Here is an 11,502-nt window from a genome sequence, read left to right as displayed (position 1 = left end):
GCCCGAGGGAGACGTCGCACAAGAGGGCCGCGCCGTCGAACGGCACCTCGGTGACGCGGAGGCCCGTGACGGTGGTCCGCAAGGCCTGGACGCCGGGGTCGGCGGCCTGGTCCGCTGCCATCCGGGCATAGTCGATGCCAAGGTTGACTGCGTGGGCGACGGACCGGGAAAGGCAATCCGCCACCGGGTTGTCCTTCCCCGCGACGTGCCGGATGTCCGTCGTGTACTCGGACACGGCCGAGAGGTGACGCTGCTGCCAGGCCGACCACCACTCGGCGACCTTGCCCATCCCGAAAACCAGTGGCTTGTGGTCGACAAAGGCCGTGAACGCACGGCCCTCAAACAGATGGCGGAAGTGCCTGACCGCCAGGTGAAGCACGAGCAACTCGCGGTCGAAGGTACTATAGCGGCGTTCGGGCGGGCGAAGCTGCCGGCTGAAGAATGCCAACGGTTGCCAGGCACCACGCACCCATTGCTCGTGCACCGCACCCACCGCGTAGTCCGAGGCGTCGGTGGTGAGGGCGATCGGTGCATCGGGCGCCGGGTGCGCGAGCATGGTGGCGTTAGCCAAGGCGAGCTTCGCGCCCGCGAACGCCACGTCCATCTGCTCGGTCCAAGTAACGTCACCTTTGCCCGGCTTGCCCTGGAGGGCCTCGTGCAAGGGGCGCAGGAGCTGGGCGATGCGGGGCAGGAACCGATGGTAAAAGTTTACCATGCCCAGGAACTCCTGGAGCCCCTTGATCGTGCGGGGGCGCGGAAACCCCTTCACCGCGTCCACCTTGGCCGGTAGGGGGACGGCCCCGTGCCTGGTGACGCGGTGCCCCAAAACGTCGATGTCGGTGACGCCGAACCGGCACTTGGCGGGGTTCACGATGAGGCCATGCTGGCCCAGACTTTCGAAGAGCGTGCAGAGATGGTGTAGGTGCTCTTCGCGGGACGCGCTGGCGACGAGGATGTCGTCCAGGTACACGTAGACGAAATCCAAGTCGCGCAAGACGCTGTCCATTAGGCGCTGGAACGCCTGAGCCGCATTCTTCAAACCGAAGGGCATCCGAAGAAATTCGAAAAGGCCGAACGGCGTGATGACCGCCATCTTCGGGATGTCCTCCGGCCTGACGAGGACCTGATGGTAGCCGCGTATGAGGTCCACCTTCGAAAAGAAGGACATGCCCGCCAACCGGTCGGAGAAGTCCTGGATGTGGGGGACGGGGTAGCGGTCGGGGGTGGTGGCGTCGTTGAGGCGCCGGTAGTCCCCGCATGGTCGCCATCCCCCGCCGGGCTTTGGCACGATGTGAAGCGGCGATGCCCAAGCACTCTCGGAGCGCCGCACGATGCCGAGCCGCTCCAGCGTAGCGAACTCCGCTTTAGCTACGGCGAGCTTCGTCGGCTCGAGGCGGCGTGCCCGGGCGTAGACAGGTGGCCCGGCGGTGGGGATGTGGTGTTCCACCCCGTGCTTGACGGCCCCCGCCGAGAAGGTGGGCCACGTGAGGGCCGGGAAACCCATGAGGAGGCGGTGAATTCGTTCGCTGCCGGAAGCGTACAGATGAACCTGGCTGGAACCGAACCGCTCAGCAAGCCGCTCGATGAGCCGCTCCGGGAGCTGCTCAACGAGGCGGGCAGCGCGCAAGCGAGCGAGCTGAACGTCTCAGCCTGGACAAGCCTTCTGTGCTTGACGTCCACCAGTAGACCATTGGCACACAGGAAGTCCGCGCCAAGCAGTGCCATAGGCACGTCGGCAGTGACGAACGACCATCGGAAAACCTGCCCTCCGAACCGCAGAGAAAGGCAGCGTTTTCCGTACGTGCGAATGGACGTACCGTTTATGGCAAGCAGCGCGGGGCCCCGGCCCGCGGACTGCTTGTCGGACGTACCGGCGGGAACGACACTCACCTGCGCTCCCGTGTTGCACAGGTAACGGCGCCCGGATAAGGTGTCCGTGATGAACAACAGGCTGCCAGTATGGCCGACGCTCATGGCAGGAAGCGAGCGCCGGCCTGGTCGTTTCCCGACCTGCCAAAAGTACAAGGCGGGCGACAGGACCTGGCCTTGTGGCCGAACCTGGCATGGAAATGGCACCAGGTCTGGCCCGGTGGTGGTCGCCACACCGGTTGCGACGACGGTGGTGGGCGGGGCGTGGAGGTGGCCAAGCACGGATCCGCCAAACCTACGCCGCGCTCGGAAGGAACCGAACGCCATGCCACGCGGCGATCCGCCAAACCTACGCCGTATTCGGGAGGATCCGAACGCCATGCCATGCGGCGATCCGCCAAACCTACGCCGTGCTCGGAAGGATCCGAACCACCCGCACCGTGCGCAGTGCCGGGACCCACGACGGCCGTGCTATATGCCGGCCGTGCGTCGTGAGCTGCGAAGTACTTGTCCGCCTCCCTGGCCAGGGCCCACGGTTCCGTAATGGTCGACCCGGCCAACGCGAGCCGCACCTGTACAGGCAGCGCGCGGAGGAAGAGAGCACGGAACAGGAAATCCGTGCGGCCGTCGCCGAGCAGGGCTAGCATGTAATCCATGCGGGCGGACGGGCGTGTGTCGCCGAGGGCGGGAAGGTGCAAAAGACGGTCAGCGCGGTCAGCCTCTGGGAGGCCAAACGTATCGAGGAGCAGCTGCTTGAGTGCCGCGTACTTGCCCTCGTCCGGTGGGTGCCGAAGGAAGGACACGATGCGCGCGGCCGTGCCGGAGCCAAGGGCAGCGACCACGTAGACGTACCTCGTGTCGTCCGCCATGACGCCCCGGAGCTGGAATTGGGCCTCGGCTTGAAGAAACCAGGTGTCGGCCTGCGCTTCCCAGAACTCCGGCAGCTTGATCGCGTTGATGGCCATTGCGCATTCGGGGGTTCAACTATGGTTGAACCAGTCGGAGGTCACCAATGTGGTGCGGGAGCACACACATTGAACAAAGGTAGGCCACAACGCTTTGGTTATCATCAAGCTCTTTATTCATTGCTCACTCATCCGCACTGGAGCGCTCCGGGCTGCGCGCCCGGTGTATATCCCGCGGCCACGCCTACCCCTCGGGCGTGGCCGCCGCCCACTTGGTGCGTGGAATGATGCCCTCACGCCAGTGAGCTTTCGTGTCCGCCACAGTATAATCTTTGCTGTAGTTCTGATATTATTATTTGTTCTGTGCGTATAGGGTATGTGGAGATAGATTTCAATAAAACCTCATATCTGGGAAACAAGGTCTCGACTTGATTTCATAACAATTTATTGAAATCCATCTCACCTCTCAAGTGCCATGGACAAGTTTCTCAAACCGGAGAGGTTCGACGGCTATCCCAAAGCCAGCAATGCTGGACGACGCTGGGCCCACTGGCTCAAATCTCTGGAGCTCTACATGCGAGCCTTGCCCGAAGCCCCGGACCAAACCGCGGACCAACAGAAGATTGAGGTTCTCACCTGCAACGTGTCCAGCGAGGTCTATGACTATTTCTCCCATTGTGAAACTTACGCCGATTCTGTAGCGGCTCTGCGAGCTCTTTATGTAAAACCACGAAGCACTATTTACGCTCGACATTTGCTCACTACATGCAGGCAAGAGGCTGCTGAGACTTTGGAACAGTATACGCAGGAGTTACAACAACTCGGCAAGGTTAAGACCAGACGAGTGCTGGATCAAACGGCCATCGATTAATTTAATGCAAGATGCTTTCATTACTGGTCTCCTTTCTCCGGCCTTCCATCAGCGGTTGCTAGAGACCGAGACTATGACATTTCAGGATGCGTCCCAACGGGCCCGAGTTTTGCAGCTGGCCCAGACTCGATCGGAGATTTACAGACGACCTTATCTGACAGCGCATGCTGCTACCGCCGAGAAATAGGTAGGTCCAGAACCTCGATTCCGTGACCATTTTCTGGCTAGTAAGGTTTGACGATTGATTTGACTTCTATGAACCTTATATAAAAAAAATTAGCATCCATGTCCCTCCCAAAAATCCCGGCATTTTTTCCTCTAGGCCCAAATCGAAGATGGCCGTCGGCGCCATCCAAGTTTTGCCAAGATGGCAAAAGTCGACCATGAGGATTCCGAATCTGACATTGGTTTGACATAACAACATCATTTTGACCCAGGAATCCAAGATGGCCGCCATCCGGTAGAGCAAAAACGTAACGTAATGCAAACTACATTCATAGTAGTCCAAGCCATTTAGCCCAAATATGGGGCCAGATAGGAAAAAACTGCAACACTACATATCAGTGCGAAATTGTATGCAGTAATATATACCAGATAACATATCAAAAGTCTAAAGCTCTAAAAATATGGGGTGTCTGTCAAAATCACTGGTACATGGACCCCCCTTTTCATCCTTTTGCGGTACGATTTGTTCACATTTTGCGATACATTCCGAGCACATGGTATATAATTATACTTTTAATATCAGGAATTACAGCATGTTACAGCCCCAGTACGGCCCGTACGGAACAAAAAAATAAGCACGTAAACAAAATTCCCAATAGCTAAATACTGATCACTGATATGCAAATACATGAATCACTTGTCATGACTGTTTCAGAATTATGGCACATTTTGTTGATTAAAATCACAAACTCATAATAAAATCACATATAGAGAAACTAATAATACTGACTCATAAAATACTGTCGGAAGTCAAGGATTCGCTTAAAAGTAAAAAAAATGTCCACAATTAACGAATTCAGCTGCATGTAACAGTCTATAACAACAGTCCACTACCTAATCATCATTTTCCTCGTCATCGTCGTCGCTGAAACTGTCCAGGACGGAGTTGGTGCAGCCAGATCCACGGCACTGACCACAAGCAGGAGAACACTCCAAGTTGTTCTTGCGGCATGTACACCGTGCGGAACCACAATCGGTCGAACAGTTGCACCGGATAACATTCAACAAATCCTGAGGTGCTGGAGGGAGGTCGGTCATAACAGGAACAAGATTGCCGTCGCTCATTCTCCAGCCCCAATCCACTGGTTGTAGGCTGTTGTTTCCTTTCCACTGCTGTATTTGCAGATACACCCGTCTGCTGTGATATCTCGCTGCAGCAGATGTGGGCGGTAAGGTCTGTGGGAGTATCTTCGAAGTCTTGACTGCGACCTGTTCACAAAACCGCTTGTACCTGAGGGAATCCAAACTTTCATCAGGTTTACCCTTGTAGAGACACACGAGTGCTATCTCTCCTGCAGCCTCGACCACATCTGGAAGAACTGTTGGGATTGAGATTGGAAGAGTGTGCTCATCATGAATTTCTTCAGTGACGCTCCTTTGCCAAGGCCGTACAGTCGAGACGTCGTGTCACATCCCAATACTGCGTGTATGAATAGGATGCTTTCACACACAGCTGCACCTAGCTGACGTTTCATGGACTTCACATTCCAGATGTGGTTTGGTTTTGTAGTGGATTTTGCCTGACTATACATAAACAAGTCGTGTGCTTCTAGGTTTGCGTAGAAGCAGAGTAGGACGATCAGATCTGTGTCTTCTCCTATAAGGGCTGTGTTCCTCATGTTCGCCGAACTGACTGCGGTCTGGACGATTAGCAGGTCAGCATCTTCCTGGGAATGATGGGTCTGGCATCCAGAAAGCCGGAGGTATCTGCTCAACATGTTGATGAAGTTCTGTTTGTTGTTGAGGTTTCCCAGGAAGATGTCTTTCTTCATGGTCAACTTCATGTCATCAGTGAAAGTCACTTCTGGTCCACCTCTACCTGCTGCTCGCCTCTGGTGGGTCATGTGCTTGGTTGATTGACCAAGATATCCATCAAATATTACGATGGCCTTTCCGTACTTTCTTGTAACATAGTCACAGTGGAGCATGCAGATCTCTCGATATGTTGGTGAACCACGTGGCCATGGTATACGGTGCAGCAGACTTCCACCATCCAAGACATACTGGATTTCGCTGATTGACTCTATGGTACCTGGTTCAAGTTTAGACCAGATAGCATCTCCGAGTACGGACTTCTGGGCTTCACGTAGCATCAGCTTTTCATCAAACAGCGCAGGTGGATGAGGGCATAACTCAAAGCGAAACATCTCTTCCTTATCTTCAGCAGATTTTGAGATGATGATGAGACGCTGGAATAGCAGTTCTGGGTCTATCTGTACCTGGTCTTTACCAACTCGCACAGATGATCTGGCCTTCAGAAATGTGGTGGCTTGGTCTTTGCGCTTGAACGTGTAGTGGACAACTGACTGATTTGTCATGGAGTGCATGATCTTGTCTCCAATGAGCTTGGCATTGTCGACATCAACCTTACTGCCAGCGTTGACACCAGTCATTATGTTCCTGAGGGATGGATGACACTTGAAAGGATTTCTGTCAACTAGAGCGACCTGTAGTGTACTTGTATCTTGCATGTCGCGATGCTGCCTGGTTTTGCCCATCTCTTTGTTCTGTTCACCTGTGCTGTACTTCACTCCAGTGAGCTCTTGCATCGATCTGTTCGTCTCCGAACAAGCCGGCATGGACAAAAGCCACGTTAACCGTTGTTGCTCTGTCATTCCTCTTCCTCTTGTTAACCCCCCGCTGGTCTTCATACTTCTCATGAGTACTTGCTCAATCATCAGGTCTGAGGAAATTCCAGCCCAAGCTCTACTACTTCTTCGGGCGACATGGAAGCCCTGAGTAAACTTACGGTGCACATCTGGATAGTCCTGTTCTAAGCTGTGCATTATTTGCAGGTAAATCCTGGCAGACTTAGCATAGAGTGAATGACCTGAGGCTGCTACATATGGTAACATATCAGATACAGCTTCGAGGTGCAGGGACCAGTTTCCCATACGCTCGGCTTTGATGAATTTTCTTAAGATCTTCACCATATCCATATTCTGTAACCACAGTTTCGCTGTTCGGTCTTTGGTCAATGATTCTGTCTGTGTTTGAAAGACTTTGCTGATCTTGTCAAGGATTGGATCACTTGCTACATCGTTGGAAGATCGTGTGCCCTTTCATCAACGCATCATACAGGGTCCTTGCTTTACTCACATCTGGATGAATCACATCATCATCGGCCAAGCCACTCATTGCATCTTCATCCCGAACTGGCAAGTCTTCTGCAGTTCTGTATTGGTGTTCCCTCCAAGAGGGATCAGACAGGAGGAGTGCATTCAGGACAGCATCCAGGAGGATGTGTGCCCGTACAGCCCTGGAAATTGCTTTTCCTGTTAGGATGTGATCCACTGCATTTGGTGCGTATATGAGTTTCTAGCAGCTCCTTCAACCCAGAACCACCCATGAGGTGCCCTATGCTGCCAAGGAAGCTCATTTCCATATGAAAGGCACCTAGCCTTACCACAATACGTCGCATGGGGCTTCCATCTGGCTCCGAAGAGAATGATCGACAATGCCTTCCACCATAGTGGCTGATCAAAGGTGATGATGGTAGGTACATCATGTTGTTTAGCATGTTGCGCAATGTAGTTGAGAGTGGAGTAGATGCATGTAGTGTTCGCTCGAGCTCAAATCAATCATTGGGAGAGAACAGGACAGACGATTTTGAATGCTGGACACCACGATGTAAGAGTTGCATCATCCCGGACCATGCAGGTCTTGGTATCTTGAACAGCAGTGACGTCTTCCACAGTACATCAAGGTTGGCTGTGGGATCATGGGCTCTCATGATAGGCACGCTCCCATAAGTCAAGGTTGCAAGTGCCTGGTCGTCAGCTCTATGGTACTGTATCTGGATTCTTCCAGTTGTTTCTATGTCGCTGGCAGTGACCTGAGCTCTAGGAATCGGATGTCCTTGTGTTGTTCCAGGGGTAATCATGGCTATTATCCCCATGCCATGGAAGGTGTTGTGTCCGTCTAAGGTTCTAATGTTGTGGTCGACGTTGTCAGCTGCATATTGAACAAATTCTCCCTTGTGGTTGGGTATGGTCCGTTACCCTGGTATACAGCTGCATTTTGGTTGAAACGTGTGACTTCCTTGTATGAGCTGCAGTACCCATGTGCATGCAGTGAATCAATAAGGAAACGAGAGGCGAAATGGTGCTGCAGCTGCACCCCTAGTGCAATTTGCAGTGGAGCAATCAGGACACATGGTCGTGCAGCTTGCATTATAGCCTGACCAATTGAAGCTATCTTCAGCTCTACATCTTTTGCCTTCAAGATCTTTCCAGAAAAATCTTCAGAGTATCAGGAAGAAAGTTGAGGCTGGCGTCTTTGAACTCAAAGTCTTCCGATGTTGGGTATGTTTCATTCCCTGTTTCCACTTGCTTTATGTCATCCAGTATGAATTTAGCGGCAGCTTCCAGGATTATTTTCTTCTGAATCATAGGATCCTTAGACTGGTTTGCATGAAACTCCAAAAGTACACTGTCAGCTGTTTGCCTCATCGTTGCAACATTCGATTTGCCATTAACTGTTGTGACAATGACTCTGTCGCCAAAGTGTTCAATCAGTCTGTCTTTCATATATCTTTGAGAATAGGACTCGGCATTTGAGTCAGCAAGATACTCGGCCATTTTGTCCACCAGATCAGAGATTGTGTTTTGTTCGTCGTCATTTTCCTCAAGGAATTCAGTCACCTTTATAAATGCCTGACATCTGTCATCCAGAGCAAGACGACCGCCTTCGTGTGGTGATTTGTATCGTCTACCCAATTTCTGTTTCTTCTGTACTGTTTCATTATGTACAAAATTCAGAGGGATCAGTTTCCCTGTCCGGAAATTTGAACTGCATACCTGGTGATACACGGCATCTGCCGCTGGAAGGTCACACACAATGAGCAGTCGAGCCCGAACAGTATCGGCCCATGCATCGTTCCTTGTTGAGCACTTTTTGCAGAAGACTATCTTTACATTCTGTAAATGTGATAGAGTGGACATCTCCTTGTTGTTTCCTGTTATCAAAGTTCACCTTTGTACCACAGAAGAGGCAATCTGCTTTGAAGTTGAAGGCTTCCTCTGCTGATCGGAGGCGATACACTTGGGCCTGGTCTGTGTGTATCTCTGATACTCTGTGCTACCTTTATTGGATTGCAGTATACACGTCGGCATTCTTGATGAACAACTTGACCTGGAACAGTCTGTATTGGGTCACTGCGGCGCTGGTCACTAACAACATTAATAGTCCGACTTCCCTTTTCACGAAGTGTCACTACTGGATTATCGTTGTTGGTGGATTCATTGCAGAACACACACGAATTGGCCGCCATTCTTCAGGGTTGGATTACCTGCAAATATAGAAAAGTTGAATATACTATTACTGTATGTTATTGCCAATAGACCTAAACATACTAAATACATGTCATTGATGGGATTAAAAACTAAGATATATATGGTTCACAAACAAATAATGATGTACCGTCGCTTGCTGTGGAGTGAGCAGTCTTTGTAAAACGGGGTGTGGTTAAATAAGACACTAAAACAGTAAAAACTTCACTTATATATACAATATTGTACAGTATGATATCCTTTATTTATTATATCGTGCTAGTGATTAGGTCCAGTGTATAAAATAAGCAATAGAAGTTCAGAGAGCGACAATAATCATAGCATGCGGCATATGTACGTCTTTTAACATGGGGCTAAATGGAGAAAACTTGACTGCATTATTTGAGAGTCACCCCATATTTTTAGACCTTTATACTTTTAGTATGTTATAAAGGTACCTTGAGGGTAATCAATACTAATGAGATCGGTAGTGTTGCAGTTTTTTCCCCGTCAAATGCTAAATGGCTTGGACTATAGGGATCTCTTGCATTAAAGTAATTGATGAATGAATGAAAGTAACTAAACTCGCACTTCAAAAACAATTCTTTTAATGGCTGTAACGTGAACAGTTTTCAAATGAAACCACTGATGACATATCAACAGAAATCATTTTACACTTTTTGGCCATGGTTTGTAGAAAACTGACCACAACACAATTGAAACACATTAATAAGTTACCACGTCGGCTTTTGTGTAAACTGGTGAATCAATGAGATTGATAGGTGGTCAGTCTGAATCAGAGCATTCCGCCTCACTGTAGTCTGAATCATCAAATTCTGACGAATCCCCCCTGTTCTCAGCATCATCTCCTTCCTCCTCGTCATCTTCCCCACTCTCCTCGGCTGTCCCTGGTGCAGGTAGATGCGTCGGGAAGGCAGGTCGGGTGTGGCGGACAGGGCGACAGCGACCGCCATATCCGAGTGGCGAGGGGTGGTGCTTCAGGGAGGGATGGCGGGAAAGATACGCCAAATAGTTTGCACGGAGGCAGTGTTGACGTAGGCTATCTGCATATGGAGGGAGACGGATGAATGCTTTGTTCTTCAGTGTCCTCCACCTAGCTGCACAGGCCTCAGCCATGGTGCTACTCTTTTTGTCGCCATAGATGACATCTCGTGTGAACTGGAAGAGCTCCTCTAGAACCTCCTCCTCGAGGTCAAGGCTATCTCCGCACCGCGACAGCTGCCGCCGGGCCACAGAGCTTTTCGTCACCCGGTCATACATCGACTTCTTACCCTTGCCGTAGAAGCCTGAATTGGCATCACAGCCTGTCATACAGTGCAGCTGCACAATGCAGTCTTCCATCTCATCAGTCACCAGGCTACGGCAGAAGACCATCTCCTGCTTCCTCTTTATACAGAGTAATCCGGGGAGCTGGTGTGACATGGCCGCTGCCGCGACATAGGCATCGGTGTCAGCGGCATCAATTACAACGGGGCCACTGTCGCCTGACTCGCGGAGAACTGCGTATGTGGAGAAGAGGACAGTATCAGCCTCTGACTCGTTAAAGCTGTAGTTCTCTATTGGCTGCTGGGTTAACAAGTTGGTGCAGTGGGAGCCGACAGAGTAGACCATCTCAACATCAACACTCTGTGCAAGGTCTGTCAGGTAGTTGCATATCAGTTTTTGCAGTCGCCCCTTGTTGCTTGTGCTACACAGCAATGTTTTGAATGCTTGGGCAGAAGGGAAGGAGTCGTTCAATTTCATGTAGGTGTTGGGGATATGTGCCTTACCCTGTACCCGAAGGTCTCGCTCGTCATCTTTAGTTGAGTATGTTGTGTCATATGGGTCGTTCACACATATGATACGTTCAGCATCACCATGGCGGGCAAGGATGATAGATGACACCTTATGGACGTAGTCCGACCACTTGTACGCGATGCCATATTGCGTTTGCCGATCTTCTGCTGATGGAGTTGCCATCCTCCAAATCATGCCCATGTCGATGAGAGCGGTGTAGGGTTCCTGTAAAATTAAAGACTGCAGAGAGAGCCTCTGGATTAGCTTGCTCTTTTGTGTCTTCCTTTATGTGCAGTTGGAGTTGAATAAGGCGCCACACTCCTCGACAACACGATGTTCCAACAATTCCGTGAGGTCCACAAGCTGACTGACCTCGACCAAGTCGATCACTGCCTTGAGAGCACTCCGCTCCATCTCAGCAACTCTTTAGGCTATGAGCCAGACCCCCCAAATTGACCGGTCGGTACCATACAGATGGAGTAAGGCTCATTGTGATTTTTAGCAAGATATATGTCCCTAGATATGAAAAAAAAGTGATAGCAGTGTATAACTCTCGGCCATCTCT

The sequence above is a fragment of the Myxine glutinosa genome, chromosome 12 (genome assembly GCF_964187855.1).
Source record: "Myxine glutinosa chromosome 12, kmMyxGlut1.1, whole genome shotgun sequence".
Classification (NCBI taxonomy): Eukaryota; Metazoa; Chordata; class Myxini; order Myxiniformes; family Myxinidae; genus Myxine; species Myxine glutinosa.
The sequence above is the reverse complement of the archived record's forward strand: the minus strand, read 5'-3'. Positions refer to the sequence as shown.